Here is an 18,850-nt window from a genome sequence, read left to right on the forward strand (position 1 = left end):
GCTTACTATTTCAGCTTTGCCGCAATCATCATCATAATCAAAAGCATTGAGACGACGTGAGCAATGCTCAGTGGGTTTCCCAAAGAGAAACAATTCATTTGCATGCTCAGTTTGTGGTCCAAGGAACATCAATGTCATCCTTGCTTCAGATTCTCATTTCTTCCATGGAATAAATATACATGCCTCCGTGTGTGTGTGTGTGTGTGTGTGTGTGTGCATATATATATATAATTTTGTAGTAGTCATACAGGATATATCCCATAATTTCCTATCTAGAATATGGTCAGTTACTGTAGCTGATACCCCAGTTACCCCAGGATGCCTAGGGCATGGGATGGGGGCTACCTGGACTGGATGCCACACCACTAGAGGGGGACATAACCATAAACACAATCTCACACTATAGGCAGTTCACTGAGGGTGGGTGTAAATCACAAGGGGTGCCCTACCTGGACCAAAGGGAAAAAGAGCAAATTGCACAGAGCTGGAATTCAAAACCCAAAACCTGTCAGCGTCAGGCTGCTGTGAGACCCCTTGCACCACCACCAAAGACAGGATACATTTATTTGATTTTACTAACAAAAATATTTCAAAAGCTGTTTTCTTGATAGGGCTGGCGCAGTGCTTAGCACTGTTGCCTCACATCTCTGCGGCCAGCGTTTGAGTCTTTGAGTTGAGTGGTTGAGGCTCTACGTGTGGACCATTGCATATGCTTCCTTGGTTATTATGGAGTTTCCTCTGGGTGCTCCAATTTTGAAAGCATAAAACAAGAACGTGTCACTTTGAGAAAGATGGTTGCTTAAAATTTGCCAATACCTGCACAAAGATAATGGCATATCGTTGTAGACAGTGTTCTGCAAAGAGTGGATTATAAATGTTATCTACCGTCTACCCCAAAGCTAGGGGTAGCAGAGCAGGGCTGCAGCTGGAGCATTGTCTGTATAAAATCCATGGTGCAACATGTTACCGAGAACTAGAGAGAATTCTGACTGAAGTTTTATGGGTAATTAATTAATAAGTTATTGGTATTAATTAAAGTGCCATGGTACTGGGCTGAAGTGCCCATGCTTAAATATTTATTCATAAAGGTTCCCTAGATACAAATAACTCTCAACAACATGGAGATACATTTAGATAATTAATTTCCAGCTTTGCATGCATTTATTGGCATGTTTGTTACACATAAATTTCCGTTATATATTTCTATGCAAGTTGTGCTGAATTTTAAGCCGTAACTGTGCTATGTTTCAGGCAAATCAGTTCAATCTTATTCCATCTAAGTACTTACAGTAGGACCAGGCTAAGGTAATTACCGCAATTACAGTACCATTCAACCAAAATGGAAGACAGGGATGATGATGATGATAGATATGCAGTTCTGCGCATGCATAATTACAGATGTTAGATTGTACTTGCTATATCCAAGTAATACTATCTGTTTTATTAGCTGACATTAATTCATGGCTTGTCTGTTGTGGTTGATTAGTGATGCATCCTTTCTTGCCTATGTAAAAGAGATCAAGGTATTAAGGAATCGGCATGGTGGTTCAGTGATTAGTGCTGTTGCTTCACACATCTATGGTGGGGGCGTGAATCCTGCCTTTGCTCTCTGTCTGTCTTTGCATTTTCTCTAATGTTATGCAGTTTCCTCCTACAGTTCAAAAACATAGCATTAGCTTAATTGGTAGCTTTAATATGCCCTTTAGTGTTTGTGCCCTGCAATGATCTGGCATCTTGACCTGAGAACCATGTGACCTGGGACAGGATCAGACCCTTTGCAATTCCATATGATGGTATAAATAAATGAAGTGTTTCAATGTTTGATTTGAAAATGGTTCATAGACATGCTGATTTTGTGATTTTAATGTGATTTTCAGTGTGATTGGTTTCACTTGACTAACACTCAACATATAAAGTCATGTTAAATAGTCTTTCTATAAGTCACTTCATTTAGTGCGAGGTCATTGGGTTAAAACTATAAATCTTTCAATAGACCCTTAGCCGAGTAAGTGCCGAAAGTATTAAAGAGTAGCGATTATTCAGCGGATCTGGCGTCATTGTAAATTCATTGATGGTAGCTAATTAAATCTTATACATATGAGTTACTGACTTTAGTTAAATGGTTGCTCAGAGAAAAGACTTTGCTTGGCTCATGAGTGCTTCTGCATTTAGATATACTGAAACACTAACCAGTTTTAAGCAAATTCTGTTGTATCATCCATACATATTCACAATTACCCTATCCAAATAACCGACTTACACAAATAATACAATGTATGTATTTACTGTGCGTCTCAAATCCAGGGCCACTAACTAGTGCACTGTCCTTCACATTGGTATAAGCAGGACCAGCATAAAACATCTAGTGCAATTGGAAATGTATATCCAAGGGAAATATCATAAGAGGACACCTGCTGAGAGAATGCCATTACTATTCTGTAAAGCTGAACAGAAACTGCGTCTGTGCGGCATTAAAAACATACCCGCTAATAAAGCTTAAATTTTATGAGCAACTCTGTTTACATACTTTGCGCACGGCTTTTCTCACAAGTTGAAGTAGATTTCAATAAATTTCACAGCATGAAAACAGCTGATAGGCTGAGCAGTATTTACTACATTATAAACTTTCATCTTGAGAGTCATTTAGATTTTCTGCTTGGTAAAATGTCAGCAAAAAAATGGTTATAGTATATACGGGAATAAAAAAATTTCTGAGAAAATTATTTTAAGTTGGATACATGGTTGCTGCCTGTATGGCTTGATCTAATTGTTGTGTGACGTTTCTCTGAGGATATAATCTGGTGAATTCTAAAAGGCATCAGTTGTTTGATTTGTAGCAAATGTGCTGGTTTTACACTCAGTGTAACTGAATTCTCTCAAATTATTCATTCATTATTAAAATCTGCAGTGTTTTCTGAATTACTCTAAAATGCTTAATTTACAATATGCATTCTATATACAGCTACCTTACCAGTGTGAGTAAAATGCAGAGGGAGGGACAATTGTTTCCATGCTGTATGTTTGATTTCCAGTTCTGAATGAAGGATATAAATCTTTAAGTCATGGTGTCAGTAAATGATTAGTTGTGATGTTTTTCAGCTCCATTATAATACAGTTTAATTTAATTGGTGAGGAGTTTACGGCAATTGAGGCCTCTAGTGAAATACAGAGTGTGGAGGGTAATGGGCACCTGAGCATGAGCCCTGGAGGCAAAGAGAAAAAGAAAGAAAATCTGACAGAATGGCCATGATCGATCCAGAGATTTGAAAGATTTCACATTGTATCATGGCTAGATAGCACAGAAGATTAATGTCAGGTGAACCCATTCTTGTATGCAATGGGGGATGCAGCCAGCCGATGATATTTTAGCAGGCTTACCATTGACAGATGGAGATAGAAAGAATACTTGACACTGTTAAAATATATCTCACCTGCAGTGGATGAAGCATTTGCAACAATGACAGATGCAGAAGTGTTCGCAAAGCCCGGTTTTTGCGGAGTCATGACCACATGCAACATTCATCACTCCTTTCAGGAGATTCCATTTCAATCAGCTGCCCTTTGGTCTCGCAATTGGCTCCTGAGTGGAGGACAGCCCAGATGCTTTAGAGTTTGAAGGGGTACTCTGTCATCCTGCCAACAATTTTGCATTCTTAGAATGTTTACAGAATGTTATGATTAAGGTGTAAAGGTTCAAAGTGTCCAGTTTTCCTGATATTCCCAGAATGTTGTCCTACTGCTCTAACTACTACTACAAACAAGATGAATAATATGAAAACAAATGAAGGGCGGTAAGTATGCTTTGGCGGTAAGACATTATTATGGTACAGTAGATGGCGGTATTTAGAAATCCCAAAAGTATTTTTTTTTTATACTGTCAGAAATACATATGATCTTCTAGTAAACTGATACTGTATGTAGGTGTAGTATTGAGGCTATTTATTGTAGCGCACGGCGTTAGCAGTAATTGGAGCTTCACTTGATTAAACGTTATTAATAGATGAAACCTAATGTGCATGTGGCTGCAGATCGGGCAGGTGCCACAGATCAGGCAGTGACATTGGTGTCAATGAACAAAGGGTGATCTTTTTACCTCTTCAGCATGGAGTTGTCTGCTCATTTCCTTACTGCTCAACGTTCGCACTAATGAGCCCATTTCGGCTCTCCCTCTGATTATCTCTGCCTCAAAACACAACATATGCTGGTATAACCAGCATGCATTACGCTGGTCATGCTGATTACCAGCTACACTGGTCCATGCTGGCTTTTTCAGCAGGACTACATGGTAGAACGGGAATAACAATGTCACTTTACTCCTCAGTGGTCATGGGTTCAAGGTTGGATTGTATGTGTGCAGTATACATGTTTATCAATATTATAAAATAAGTTCATGTAATAATGTTATCAAGATGACATCGATGGAACCTTCAATAAAATGTAAAATGTGGAAATGAGCTTTACGGTAAGTGCTCTGCCAACTTTGAGAGGACCTTCACGTAATGTTGACTGAAGTTCTGGGAGCGCTCCTTGTCAGCTGGGATGCAGGTGTTCTTGTGTTTGTTGGAGACATGCAGGGTCACTCTGGGCTTCTGAAAAAGGAAGGGCGCGTTCTGCACAAGAAATGCGAGATTGCAAAGGAGCACAAGGCCTCCAAAAAATGAGGAATCAGTGCAAAGGAGCACTGATGCTGATAAAATGAAGGGTATTCTGCAGATGCCAGAACCAAGCAGCACGACAGATGTTCACTGTCTCATAGGTGTGGGGTTAGTGATAATACCTCAGTACAGCCGTCCTCTTGAATACATGGTTTCAGTAACCGTGGGCTCAGCTATCCGCGGTTTCGGCTATCTGTGATCGGTCTAGTAAGGTAACACCCAAGGATGAGGCAGGACTGCTGCATACTGGCTAGGACATACTACCTAGGAAGACCAGTATCTTTGGGAGTAGAGGTATTACAGATTCTTCATGAAGTACATCAGGGGATTTGAAAAGTCAAAGAAGAGTGTGACGATGACCTAAGAGTCACTCCGAGATGTGTTCCCTATGACAGTAGTTTTACAGGCCCATTTTCAGACCGTTGTCAAAGAGAAGCTGAAAGTCATAATGCCTCATCTCTGGATTATACGTACTGTAACTCATCCTAAAGGTAATTCAACCAATATTTTATTATACTGCAAAAATCCACATTGCAGGTTACTTCAATACTTAGTTAATGCAATTTCCTTTCATATACAGAATTGAGGAATCATATGATAGACTGACTCTTACACAATTTTAAATGGATAATAAAGGATAATGGTCAGGTAAGCGCAAGTACTTACTATAAAATGCGCTGGCATTTGACATATGCCTGCCATTATTTGAAATTTATACAGCCAAGATTCACTTGGTTCTCTTCCATATCATCTGTTTTAGACTTATTTTTGACAGGACAGCTTAGTAAGCTTGGGAGAAAATGCTGATTAACGTCACTGTAGCAGTAAAGCAGATAAGTGGAGACTCTAAGGTAGTATATGACCTTGAGTGGTGTGGCTTTACTTCGGAATAAGTCTTCTCAGTGATTATCATATTGATACATTACAGTCTTATGGCTGAGGTACTTTTTCTTTTCCAAAAGATATATTTTTTATATCATATCCACACATTGGCAACACATAATTGCATGTTTGTAATAGTAGCTGGTCACATTTCAAGTTGGGAATAAAATACAAACCCTTTGTAAATTCACTGTTTATTATTGTTAAATTAGATGACTCATTTTGGTTATTTGTATTAATTTATCCATGCATCTAACTGGACAGGGCCTTGGGGGACTGGGAGTGCCTGTCTGGTCTGGGAGCATAGGACATTTGGCGGGGATGTGCCTTGGATGGGATGTCCATGCATTAGCAGGCGTATAGACACACTCTCAATCATACATTTAAGGTAATGCAGAAAGTTTTTAGATCCTAGGAGGAAACTGGAGTACCAGAAGGAAAGAGAACATATTATGATGTTATATTTTTTAAACAAGCTGGTACAGTATACTCCTAAAAGAAAATAAAACATGAAAAATGTGAAGTGTTTAGTCCATCGAATACGTTTAGATTCTGAATGCACTGTGCAAAGCCGCTGTGCCTCTGGTGATGACGACGAGCAAAAATAACGTGTAATAGAATTTTGGTTAAAGGTGACTTGTTCTTGCTCTCACGATGGCACCATGAATTGGGCCCCAAACCGAAGATTTTTATACGGAATATTAAATCAACCACTGGTGCAGCAAAATGATTTAGAACGCACTGCAAATATATTTTAACGGCTGATGAATACGAATGTTATAGTTCTTGACTGGCCGAGTCAAATTTCAACCTAAACCCTACTGCAAAAAAAGAAAAAAAAAAATCCTAGATCATTTGCCTAAAAATGTCATATATAGGAGTTTCTAAGTCTGCATTCTGATGTATGCAGGCCTGGAGAAAAGGTGCTGACAGTGTGACTGACCTTTGGATAGCCTGGGTGATGGAAAGGGACCAGGCCACATAAGCGTTGCCTTGATTTTTGCTTGCGGTATATCCCCTTTTAGGGTAGCGGGGATGGAATGAGAGAATATGGTAAAAAAAAACGTTGCTGTGGTGAGAACAAATTTAAACACACATGGATGTATGTACTCTAGTATTTGAGTCAAGCATAAAGAAGGCAAAAAAAAGACATTACACAGCTGTTTTATAATAATATGAATAAGCTACGTTTGTAACAAATTACTAGAAATAAAGAAATGATTGTCTGATTCTCCTGAGACTGATGGCGATCGACCATGCCCTTTTCACACTGACCAATTACTCCAGGATGTGTTTCAGTTGCAATAAACGCTGATACGGAATTCTAACAGTCCGGAGTGTATAGGGATCATTAGTTCTAACAAAGGAGCACTGGATGTTGCAGTTATTCTTTTTTTTCTACATTTGCAGTAACCTGGGAAGTTCTGGAAACGAAAGAGCGCGACACTGGGAATTTCCAGTGGACCAGAGATTGGTTTATCCTCTTTGAGGAAGAAGAAGAAAAACATTAAGGTTAAGAAACAAAAAAACGGCATTTAAAGTTTGTTCCCTTTGTCATGGAAAACTAATCTTGATATAGGGAAGGAAGGAAGGAACAGGGACTTTATGTGGATTTTTGTGGGCGGGTTCTGACCATAAAGATATCCATTTCATCTTCATCAAATCAGAGACAAGAAGGGTGAAACAGCTGAAATCAACAACTGTCATTTAGATTAAGTTACTGCTAAATACGTAGTATGAAAGACCTTGGTAGGAAAAAACAGTGTACAGGCAAACATTGTAAGTGGATTTTTTTTTTCTTTATCTTATATGGAGAGAGTGGACAGTCAGAGTGGTATTAGTCTCGTAGGTATTCCTTGAAGAAGTGCGTCTTCAGACCACGTTTGAAGACGGCAAGGGATTCAGCCGCTCTTATGGCAAGAAGAAGTTCGTTGCACCACTGAGGAGCCAACATTGCAAAAAGTCTTGATGCATGTCATCCTCTTTTAAGTGTTGGTGGTTCGAGATGCAGCGCTTGATGCTCTGAGAGGACGAGAAGTGACACAATCCTTGTTCAGTGTTGCCAAGTAAGGAGGAGCTGTTCCAGTCTTGGCCTTAAAGGCAAGTGTTAGAGATTTGAACCTGATGCGGGCAGCCATAGGGGGCTAGTGGAGGTTCCGTGGAAGAGGTGTGATGTGTCGAGAATCTTGAAACATTAAAGATGAGTCTCGCAGCTGCATTCTGGATCAGCTGAAGTGACCTTACTGCCAACAGTGAAAGACCAGCCATGAGGGAGCTGCAGTAGTCCTACTTGGAGATGACCAAGGACTGGACAAGTAACTGAGTAGCGTCTGTCGTGAGAAAGTGACGAATTCTTCTAATGTTGTAGAGAAGGTATCTGTAGGACCTGGACAGGTTGCTAATGTGTGACGTGAATGACAGTTCGTCATCCAGAATGTCACAGAGACTCCTTACTGATTTTGAGGGGACAATAAGAGAGATTTCAAAGGAAAGTGGCAAGGTTAAGAACATCCAATTTTCTGACAGCTTGTACTTAAGAACGGACGGACATGAAACCTATAATATTAAAAATTTGAGTTTCCACAGAGTAATAATAAAACTGAGCATGGAAACTCAATAGTCGAAGAGTAAACTTATAAAAGTTATTTTAATTTTATTATTAGTATTATTAGTCTGTCACCTTTTAAAAAGAGAATTCAAAGAGATTCGTATTTTCATGGAGAACCCTGAGGCTTACTAGAGCTTTTTATATAAGAGCAAAATGTGCTATACGTTCAAAGTGCTTATGATCATTGAGGAAGTAGAAAAGAAGAGATTTGTTGGTGCCAAATGGAATCGACCAGTTTCATTTTGTAGTGGGGCTATAGACCTGTGTACCATTACAGTTTGAGCAGAAAACCCTATTTAAAATGTTATGTTAAAGGTCTAACTGAAAATTAAATTCACCATTAGAGTGCAGTTACAAGATCTGAAATGCAAAATCGCGATACAACCTTAGACATGCTTACAAAGGGACACGGGTTGTGTGTGTGTTGATGATCATTTTTTACATTTGAATCTCTTCAAAAAAAGCATAGAAATGACCTGCCGGTGACTTAAAATATTAAATGTGAAAGAAGACAATAAAACCACAATATGGACGGTATCCATCCATCCATCCATCCATCCATTTAGCATCACTAGGTTAAGCAGAAGTAAAAGATTTAAATGAAAAATCTGAATTAGTGTTTCTCAAAGCACCCTTTGTAATTATTTGTCCTGAGACTCACTGGCTTTCTTTTGTCCTGCATCTCTTGTAACAAGACATATATGTAATGAACAGTTCAGATGGGCAGTGCCTCTGTCTTTAGTTAGAAGGGACATCCTCTGACATACTTTGAATAATATAGAAGGTACAGCTACTTTCTTGACAGAAAGACAAAATCTCTGATTTGTTGTAATATAGCTGATATTTCGCTCCCTTGCTGATTGGTTGCCTCCTGAAGGTTGACAGTAAGGATGAAAGGGAACATCCATGGTTTTCTTGGAGGATTGCATGTCACGGCTCTGCTTCCATGTGCCACTATTAATGAATCCTCCAGTGACTGAGCCCGGTCGTTTGTACTAATTCCACTACCTTTGTTTCCATGGAGATTTTTCTTCCCTAATCTTTCATGATAGTACCTTTATATTATCAATAAATTATTTACGTGTAAAACAACACAAATAAATATTCACTAATTTTGATGCAAGTCATCTCTATTAATATTTCTTTATTATTATTATACCATTTCGCAATTTTCTTGAAAAGATTTTCCCTTCTGGAAAATGTTTTTTTTTTCTAGGTATGGATAATTTGTGGCTATAAAATAGTGCCCAAAATATAACGTTCTCTGCAGCAGACTTTCACAATTGCCAGCCTACCCCCATTTACTAATGTAAAAAGTTGTTAAATTCATCAAAGAGAGAAATTTAAATGTGTGTTCTGTGTGCCTCCGGGCTTCAGGCACAGCTAAATGCGCGGAGCTTAGCACAGATCTAGCACTCTGAATATTACTTTATTTATTGGAAAAGAGCATCAGAAAAATATAGGGGTATTTATCTATGTAACTATGTAAATATATATACTGAGCAAATGCCAATATGGAATAGATTTCCAGCATTTCTGACACGATGATTGAGACTAAATAAAGGACTAATGTGGGCGCTGAATTAAAACAGGGGATAATAAGGCAAAGCCCAGCTGCGCCCTGACCCTTAGCAGGCCAGATATAATCAGCCTGATGAGCTTCAACTGTTCAGAAATATATAACTGCTTCGGTAATAATGTTAACAAAGGGTTCATCTGGCATATTCATATATATTGTCCAGTCTAGAATGAAATGAAATGAAATGATCCTTTATTTGCCATTTGCACAATGTTTCGATACGGGTGCAATGTAATGCCTCTTCTCACGTATCCCATAATGCTTTCCTTTGAGACATGCATACAAATATATATTCACAGTTGAGACAAAACACAGGGTTAGGCCATTTATCAGGTACCCCTATGCCGGGGTGCTGTGTCAGCGTTACCAAAGATGGCGTTGGCCATGGGCAATGGAAGGTCTACAGGTACCTATACAGCAACGAGGCTTGTAGAGTTTCCTTCCATTTTTGTGTTTTGCTGTTATAAATCCTCCTCTGACCCCAAAAATGGCAAACAAAAATAAAAAGTGACCCACAGAGCGTGGCACGGTTCTGCCCTTAAGCTTGGATAGCTCCCCAAAACTCTCCTCAACTATATGCAGCACGTCTAGCACATGTTCTAGTTGCAGATGTGTCTAGCATCGTTTTGCGTACAGTTGAAATGTAAATTGTACATAAAGTGAATACTGACAGTACTGATGGTGGACAAATATATTTAAATTATTTAGCAGATGCTTTTATGGAAAGTGCGATACAACTAAGAAAGTACAGTGGGGCCAGCCAGTCCTTGGAGGAATAGATCTTTGCTGAAGGGCCCAATAGTGAAAAATTACTCTAAAATTCCTTTAAAGCAGCAACCTTCTAAGCACAAGCATAATGGCTTAAACCACTAAGACACATACCAATGCTTATAATGTTAAAGCATGTAGATCTTCTGAACTAGAATAGTACAGCATTTTCCCCTCAACCACTTGTCCTATTCAGGGTCATGGGGGGTTGTCCGGAGCCTATGCTGCAGACCACAGGTGCAAGGCAGGGAACAACCCAGGGTAGGATAGGATAGGACAGGATAGGATAGGGAGCCAACCTCACTGCAGGGCACACTCATACATGCACACCTATTGGCAGTTTGGTAACTCCAATTAATCTCATTATGTTTTTGGACTGTGGGGGGAAACCCCACAATGACACGGGGAGAACATGCAAACTTCACACTCATGGAGCCATGGCAGAGACTCAAACCCTGGTCCTAGGAAGGGAGCTAGCTAGCTAAATTATAGATTGATAGATAGAGAGAGAGAGAGAGAGAGAGAGAGAGAGAGATGAAAAAAAATGTTGTTGACTCTGCAAGTTGCTGCAAATTAACTTCAGGTCCTTGCTTTATATTTTCTATAGTTCAGTTTCAGTTTATAAAATTCAGTATAAAAGCTACTGACATAAATGCTGACAGAGAGTATGTCAACGTAGATAATGAATACAGCCGGAGTGCACTCATATCTTTCATAAACCCAGCAGACCCTATTTCTTCTGGAAATAGAGACAAAAAATTAATCAAAGATGTGAGAAAATTGGTGTTTACATTTATAATACAGGTCTTGCACTGTGCCTACATCATAACTTTGATATCTCAATGATAAAATTTGGCAGTTCCACAGAGGTTTCTGCTGAAGCTCTGGGGACTAATATCTCGGCGAATGAAAACATCTGCAAACACTTCAAGAAGAGCAAGTGACATCATGAAAACAGCATCTGCTAGCTCTGCACTGCCTGACCTGCTTAGAGAAGCTGATGCTAGCATGTGTCATCATGGTTTGTTGCTGGAGAGAGATTATGTTAACTGACTCAGCTGAACAAGAATAATGATGAGCAGCTGCATTCATTCCAGTTATCCAAATACTTACCTATAACCTTTATTTATTTACTCAGCAAAATCATGTTTGTAGACAGATAAATTCAAATTTAAACATTCAATCAGTCGTATATAATGTTATTTTAACCATACCATATATTTAAATGGTGCATATTACATAATGCAATACCTTCTTGCTTGAAAATTTCACAACTTACCTTTGTACATTTTTGGTACAAAGGTAGCAGATACTTTAAATACGCATTCAAACAAACCCTAGTAATTGTACTGAAGAAACGAGATGCTTGGTTCACATCCACAGTCAGGCAGCATCACAGTTTACGGAAAATCAAAAGACCAATATTGTGTTTTTGAGAGGCATTAAGGATAAAGCACTTTAAAGAATGTGGCCTATCTGCATGAAAGACATCAAATCCAAAAAGAATTTCAGTGAAATGTTATGATGAAGATGAAATTTTAAGATATGAAAAGGCTAATTAATATTACCATAGCAAAAATGTTAATGTAGGAATTAAAAAAATAATTATAAGAGTTGGATAAAATTTGCTATTAAAAACAGATAAAAATTATAACAAGTTTCTGCAATGGTAATTAAGAAAAAATGGTAAGAAAAATTGCAGAAATAAACATAGTTTTTTTTATTAAAAGCAGAGTTTCCTTATGTTTACAAACTGCAGTTAAATGAGAATCAATATTAACAATTTATTAAGACGTAAGGACTGGTAAATACTGAGTTACTGTGTACTGTGTCATGACAAGTCAACAGAGTGTGAAATGGTCATGCTTGAATTGTCAGGGTCAGCTCTTGTTGTTTTACTCCGTGTCCCTTCCTCGTTTGGCCAGCAGGTGTTGCTGGTCATCCCGTCTCTCCTGTTGTCAGTCTTTGTGTTTTCCACGGTTCCCTGTTGGCCACATGGCTCAACTTGTCAAGCATATAGTTGCCCGTGAACCCCTCTGTCTTATGTTTGAATCTCACGTCAACTGTTTTTATATTTTATTCCTAGGGTTTCTATTGTATCAGTTTAGTCCTGTGATTTTGTATTCAGTTTTGGTTTCTTGCTGTGAGCCTTAGTTATGTGTTATCGGTTTTTGTTATTCCCAGTGTTAGATTCTGTTTTCTGTGTTTCTTGGTTAGTTCTTAGTTTCCCTGTTTAGTTCCTTGAGTTAATTATTAGTTTCACCTGTGACCTGTTTTCCCAACCTTCGTTGATTAATCTCACCTGCCCTTTGTTAGTTTTGTTTTCCCTCAGTATTTAAGTCTCTGTCTCTGTTCAGTACCTGAGTGGTTCGTTGATTGTTAGATGTCAGTGAAGTTTGTATGTTACTAGAAGATGATGCATGTTAATTATGTTTAGTTCTTTGCCTGCCAACCTGCTCGTCGTAGCCCTAATCCGTGTTTGTCTGCCTTAGTTATCCTTTTAGTGTTTGACCCTGCGAGGTCTGGATTTTTTTTTGTAAGTATTTCTAGTGTTTTTTTGTTTTAATAATCCCCGTTTGGTCTAGTGGGTCGTCCACCTTCCATCTGCCTGTATCACGCCTCGGCCACACCCCAAATCTGTCCAGATCCTTAACATGAATCTGTAGGAACTGGGTCCTGAAAATGTAATCAGCATTAACCAGGAATCAGAAGTCTAAAAAATAACATTTAATTTGCTGTGAAATGGAAAACCATTTGCATTACTAACTAACATGAATTTCCAAGGAATTTTGGTACATACCACATGATTTTATAGCCTTAATTTTTAGTCACTGCAGCAATGACATAATTTCCTAATTATGTGCACAACATTTATGAGATCATTTATAACTGTGAAGGAGCCGTAAGGTCCATCCATACATACATCCATCCATCCATCTATTTTCTATACCTATCTGTCCTAGTGGGATCGTAGGGGTCCAGAGCGTATTTTCGAAGCTGCAGACCGAAGGCAGGGAATAACCCAAGGTGGATACCAACCCCAATAAGGTCCACCAGTACCAATCTGTGATTAGTTGCACTATGTGTCATGCTTCATATATTGTTATAGTCTGATTAAATTTCTTGTAATTAAGAAAAAATTTAGGCCTGTTTAAACATTTATGCTTTAGCACAATTGTCAGACAATTTCCAGAATTATCACAATATTTAATCAACCAATAGACTAATTTTCCCCATGCATAGAATTACAAATACCCTGACATTTAGATTTAAAGTCAGTGGGACAGTGACTCTCTGGTTCATACATCTTCTACAGTATGACTGCGTAGGTGCCTTGCTGATGGACTGGCATCCATCACCGTCTAGAGTTTACCGCAGCCTGACTGGGATAAACAGTTAGAGGATGGATAGGGTTATCCTTATTAATTAATTCTGTTCCCTGTTTAACTTATTAAATGAGGACCTGACACTATAGTGATAAGGTGGCGTTAGTTTCTTGTACAGACTGCAACTAAGCAAAACAGAATGATCTATGCGCTAAAGAATATTGTCTGCGGGACGGAGAACAGATGCCATCCTCATGCTTGGCCGCTGCTCAAATCTGCAACCTAGTGTGACTGATTTTTGAAGTTTTCCCAGTGGTTCTCCAGCCTGTGTTCACAGTAGGACACTGTATAAGAAGAAGGTAGAGTCTTAAATGCTAAAATTACCTTTCAGCCCTCCATTATACTTACCAAGCCAATATTAAGGAATTCGGGAAATTATGATTTTTTTTTTTTAATGCTTTTCTCATTGAAGCTTTAAAAGCAGAAAAAACTTTGCTTATAACAAAGCAAACCCATTATTTTTTTTCTTTGTTGCTGGAAAAAGTCTTTGGGACAGAGGGAAGAAGAGCATTATTGTCCTGCCTCGCAGATTCTATCGCTCACATCATTTAACTCAGGAAGAAAGTCACAACTAAATACCAGGGTTCTATAATAATTAGTAAACCTGACTAGGTATAACCTGTGAAAGAAATTGCTCTTGTGATTCTTCAAGGTGACCATGCCTGAAAAGGGTAAAGGTGCCTGTGTAGTGGAATGTGTCTCTTGTGCTGACCTTCTTCATCATTTCTTAATTTGTCACCTGTGTTGTTGTTGATACAGCCCTCCTGAAGGTCCATCAGCGCCACAGTTATGGATTTCTGGGTCACTTTGAATGTTGGATGGAATTTTATGCTGATACTGCAAGGTACCATTTGGATAAGGTATCAAGGTAATAGAGTAGATACCAATTTACAGTAGATGTTTGTAGATGTTTTCAAACCAAGAGGTTTGAAGAGTTTATTTTTTTCCTTTTGCGACACCAAAGCCTATTTAAAAATTCCAGTTGCATTAAAATTGCATTATTTTTTTAATTTGTCCTGAGCGGTCTGCTTTGTTAATAAATGTACATCTCATGGCAACAACTATGGACAAAACAATTGCACAATGAACATGAGGTGCAGCAAAGTTATTTTTCTGGTGTTTCTTGTGTTTGGTATCCTTTTCACAGTTACCAACGCTAACATTGGCCCAGAGGGGCTATCGTTATGATACACCAAACAATAGCTACTATTCCTCTCCTAAAAACTGCAGCTGAGTCTGCTGGGTTTGAAGCTGAAACAGTGTTGGAGGAGAGAGAGAAGAGAAAGGCACTTTACCTTGTATAACAATGGGTAACGTCAGGTCTTTCACTAATAAAACTGAGCATATACAATGTAGCTTTATGTTGTACAATGTAGCTTATGTTAGCTTTATGGAAACCCGGCTGAAAGCTGGAATTCTTGATTGCATGGTTTCACTTGACGGATTTCATTTTAAGCATGTGGACAGGACTTTGGATAAAGGGCTAAGAAGGAAGATGGTGGACTTGCAGTTTTCGTGAATGACGGCTGGTATAATCAAGGTCACATCATTAACGACCAGCTGTTACTTCAATTCGAAACTTAAAGCAATAGTGCTACAACCATATTACAGTACATTTCATAAGGATTCACACGTACTGTTATTTTGGCTACTGTATGTACGTCCCACCTTTTGCTAATACTGTGGTTTCAATTGAGGCAATGCAGTTCTCGTTTCAGAATTTCAGACTCAACAATTCAGTGATTTTTAATCGTCTTTCATTGTGCTCCACTCATATTGACATTTTTCTCTCAATTTGTTGCTTGTTCAACAGGAGTGTAAAACACTGAACCTGGTCTTTGCAAGCATTAATGAAAGCATGCATATCTGCTGCTATGTCTCTTCTGGGTAGATCTGAAAACTGGGGTCACCTCATGCCTATAATAGGTGAATCATTTAGAAACTGCTGTGTTTTTCAGTTGGATTTCATTCTGGAAACAGGGAAGAGCAAAGGACTAAACAGGGTGGAAAAGAAACTTCTTGAGAAGGCAAAAATGAAAAGGAAGCTGTCGTCCAAACTGCCAGGGAGGTCTGGAGTTGGAAGACGTGTCACACATCAAACACTCCAAACCAGACAGTCCATCAACAATTCTGCCTGATAGTCCCTGAGACCACTGGACAGAACCCTTAGGTAACTGATCAAGACACCAGCACAGAGTCCATAAAGCCAGTGACGAGACTTCGGCAAACCAAACCGAAACCTGAAAATGATCAGAGAACCAACGACAAGTCTGACATGCTACCACCAGCTGGTGTCAGTTACTCCTGATTTAATGTTCGCAGGGACCTTGATATAACATGAGGAGGATTGCACACTGAGAGCAAACCAGTGGTCCTACGTTAGAGGGGATCCTGGACCGAGCTAACAAGCTTTAACAACATGACCTCTGGCTCGGCTGCTTGTCGAGTATAAAACAGCGTACTTTGTCTTCCTTCCTCACCCCTCATAACCGGTTATGTTGCTTTTGCCGCTCTTCGTCCTCCCTCCTCATGCCCTTGTCCATCACTGGCATCACAGTCCATCACCCTGAAGCCACAGGTTGGCTGCGGACGGCTGTGGTAGGTGTACACGTAGCCCAGATTTTTATCTCTAGTGGGAGCTGCACATATCCATACGCATCGACTGTGCATGTCCAGGATAATTGATTAGGTTTTTCCAGTAGGTGGCAGTGTAGAATTTCACTGATCAGCGGTCAGTGATGAAATGGTAGAGGAAGAAGAATCGTTGTTGTAGTAGTTATGGTGAGCAGCTATATGAGGAAGGTCGGAGGTATCTAATTTTTCACCCAGTCCAGATATTTTACTGAGGTATATGGTATTTTAAAAAGTGGCACTATTCTGGCATTTTGAAATCTTGGTGAAAAAAATTCACAGAGCGGCTGATTTTCTTGCAAGGGTTTCCATATACTTCAGGATGCCACTAAGGACTTCAAAACTGTTGATAAAAGTTTACCTGTTTCACTACACAGGTTGTATTTGTGTTTGTTGCTATGCATCTGCCCTCTCCTGGTCTGGTGGAATGTCACTGCTGTATGGAGCACCAACCATGGCCATCTGGTCCGCGGCCAAATGGAGCATGAACACAAGCTGGCGCGTAGATGACCATCCGCAGCCCAAAAGTGGACATGGATGAGTGAAGTATGAACTAGGCTTAACACTCCGGAGGTCCTCCCTCTCTGTTCACACCCACATCATAATGGACTGTGAGGCCCCCCTCTGCGATGCCCTCTGAGGCCCCCTGTTCCCCTCTGATTGTCTCTCTCTACTGACAAGGTTGGAAAAGAGCTGAGGCAGCTCTGTATGGCCATGGCTGCAGGGATTGATGGAATCAGCCCTGGTGCTTAAGCCCAGTGCCAATCACTTGTGTGAGATCCTCCAGAACCTCTCTAATTCCACAGACAGTCCCCATGCTGTGGAAAACATTTTGTTTGGTCCCTGTGCCTAAGAAAGCTCCACCCGATGACATGTACGCAGACCAGTGGCTCTCAGATTACACATTTTAAAGACCCCTGTCATTTGGTGAATGACTACCGGGACCCCTGCTAATACATTAACAGACCTGCATAGGGGTTGATGATGCCACCATCTAGATGACCCATGGAACTTGACTCTCACCTGGAAAAGACTACAAGCAATCTGTGGATGATGGTCTTTGAGTTCTCCAGTGCCCTGCACACCATCACCCCAAAACCTGGGAGATGAGCTAAGGAAGTTAAAAACGGACACCCCTGTAGTGGTATGGATGACCAACTACAGAACAGTGTGTCAGGGATGGCTATCTGCAACAATCTTATTTCCAATCCTATTCACCTGTTGATTGTAGAGGTTTTCAGCAGCTCTTGTGGGCTGCATTTACAGGTGGAAAAGCAGATGCAGTGACAACCATCTGCAGCAAAACATCAAGAAGACTAAGGGGATTGCGGTAGACCCCTGTCAAGACCGTAAGACCACATCATCTACCTTGACGTGATGCTATTCATAACCTCAACTATGAGGATCTCCATAGCTCAAATACATATTTATTATACGACTCTTGCATTGTTGTTGATAAACCTGTTTTATGTACCCAGATCGCCTGCAGAAAAGTAATTTCCCACGTGGGGACCAATAAAGCATACACATGTACCTACATATTACAATATGCATTTTTATCAGTAACATTATTACACCTTTGAAGCAGGCCATCATTTCTCCCCAGATTTCATAATCTATAACCACTGTCACCACAATAACATTGCTGGTTCAGTCAATAAGTGTAATGCCCTTTGAATACATCTGCACCATTATCCAACCCATATTCCTCATCCAACTATCATGTCCTATTAGGTTATCCTGATACTGAATGGCGCAGGAGGGACTCGTAGCCAATGATCGCATTGTCATGTAGAGGAGCATTCATGTGTAGCATAATGCAAAATTAAAATGTATTTTGAATCCCTTTGAACTACTGAAATAGAAAATGTGCATAAATTGCCATTACCATACTGTATAGTCTACTATAAGTTCTGGAAAATGTTGCTTTGACTAAATATCAGGAAAGTATCCATATTCCAGCGAGTTATTCTGCGTAATCATAAAGGGTCGCGGGATTCCAGTCCACCACAAGGGACATGCACACACACAACATGAGGAGGACATGCAAACTCTCTCTCTCTCTCTCTCTCTCTCTCTCTCTCTCACAGAAACACACACACACACACACATACACATATATATGTTGGCATACCTATGTAAATGGGAACCTTCCATTCATTTCTATGGGGAAAACCCTAATCCCAATCACGACACCTTTAACCCCTACCCATCCCCTACTCTTAACCAAAAGTAATCAAACAAGACACAAGGCATTTTTGCTTCCTTAATGGCAATCACAAATTTTTATAAAACTAAGGTTATCCAAATGGGGGCCTGAAAAATGTCCCAATAAGTAAGG

The 18,850-nt window shown here is 39.6% G+C and overlaps 1 protein-coding gene across 1 annotated transcript in view; it reads left to right on the forward strand.

The window, feature by feature from the left end:
- LOC125711976 (limbic system associated membrane protein) overlaps positions 1-18,850 on the forward strand; it is a 241,602-nt gene that overhangs the window by 116,260 nt on the left and 106,492 nt on the right. The gene's annotated exons all lie outside the window — the stretch shown is intronic.

The sequence above is a fragment of the Brienomyrus brachyistius genome, chromosome 17 (genome assembly GCF_023856365.1).
Source record: "Brienomyrus brachyistius isolate T26 chromosome 17, BBRACH_0.4, whole genome shotgun sequence".
NCBI classification, from domain to species: domain Eukaryota; kingdom Metazoa; phylum Chordata; class Actinopteri; order Osteoglossiformes; family Mormyridae; genus Brienomyrus; species Brienomyrus brachyistius.